This window comes from Myotis davidii, unplaced genomic scaffold (assembly GCF_000327345.1).
Source record: "Myotis davidii unplaced genomic scaffold, ASM32734v1 scaffold172, whole genome shotgun sequence".
In the NCBI taxonomy this organism is placed as follows: Eukaryota; Metazoa; Chordata; class Mammalia; order Chiroptera; family Vespertilionidae; genus Myotis; species Myotis davidii.
The window spans coordinates 3,397,596-3,398,892 of record NW_006284343.1 but is presented as its reverse complement, the minus strand read 5'-3'; positions in this window follow the sequence as shown (position 1 = coordinate 3,398,892).

Below are 1,297 nucleotides of genomic sequence, written 5' to 3'. Positions count from 1 at the left end.
CTGCCACACAGCTCTTCAAGCAGGGCCGGCCTCCTGTGCAGGCACCCTGTGCGGGCACCGTGTGCGGGCACCCTGTGCGGGCACCGTGTGCGGGCACCCTGTGCGGTCACCGTGTGCGGGCACCCTGTGTGGGCACCGTGTGCGGACACCCTATGCGGGCACACGAGGCTGTGCTGGCAAGGGTCCCACACTTGCTTCCATGTTCTGCTGTCATTGTCTTGAAATTCCCAAGACTTTTGGAGCAAGGGCTCCCCCTTTTCACGTGGCACCCTGTGCGGGCACCGTGTGCGGGCACCCTGTGCGGGCACCCTGTGCGGTCACCCTGTGCGGGCACCGTGTGTGGGCACCGTGTGCGGACACCCTGTGTGGGCACCCTATGCGGGCACACGAGGCTGTGCTGGCAAGGGTCCCACACTTGCTTCCATGTTCTGCTGTCATTGTCTTGAAATTCCCAAGACTTTTGGAGCAAGGGCTCCCCCTTTTCACGTTGCACTGGGCCACGCCCCCAAACAATGCCACTGGTCTCACCCACAAGGGTGGACATGGACATGCGCTCCCCAGTTCTTGCCCTTCCCTGCTGCCCATTTGCACTTGCCCATCTTGGTATCTGATCTGTGGGTCTCTCAGGCAACGGCCTGCACGGACAATGCCTCCTCGCCTGTCCCTGCTGTGGAAGGAGGCCTCGGAGGGGACCAGACACTCTTTGGAGCTAATCTCCTTATTTTCTGAGTGAAAAGGAAAGGTCTGAGAAGGGAACGGCCAGCCCAGTTGTTACCGCTAGAGGGCGCTGGAGAGCCAGGCCACAGGTACAGGAGTTCAGCTCAGGTCACACCCCTGACACCAGAACGCCCTCCTCCGGACCATGGATGTCACAGCCCCTCCATGGACCTCGGGCTCACTCTTACCTGATATCTCCCTTAGCCCCCGACCCTCATTCAGTTGGTCACGTGGGTGCTCCAGGCACCCATGGGGGTGGGAGAGGAGGATTCCCACAAGCATGGAGCATGGCTCCTGCCCTCGGGAGGCCGCGTCCACCTGGGAACTTGGATTCCTCTGGAGGATGGGACTCATGCCTCCCATTTGCCAGATGGACAAACTGAGGGCCTGCCGAGACCGGTTTGGCTCAGTGGATGGAGCGTCGGCCTGCGGACTGAAAGGTCCCGGGTTCGATTCTGGTCAAGGGCATGTACCTGGATTGCGGGCACATCCCCAGTAGGAGATGTGCAGGAGGCAGCTGATCGATGTTTCTAACTCTCTATCTCTCTCCCTTCCTCTCTGTAAAAAATCAATAAAATAT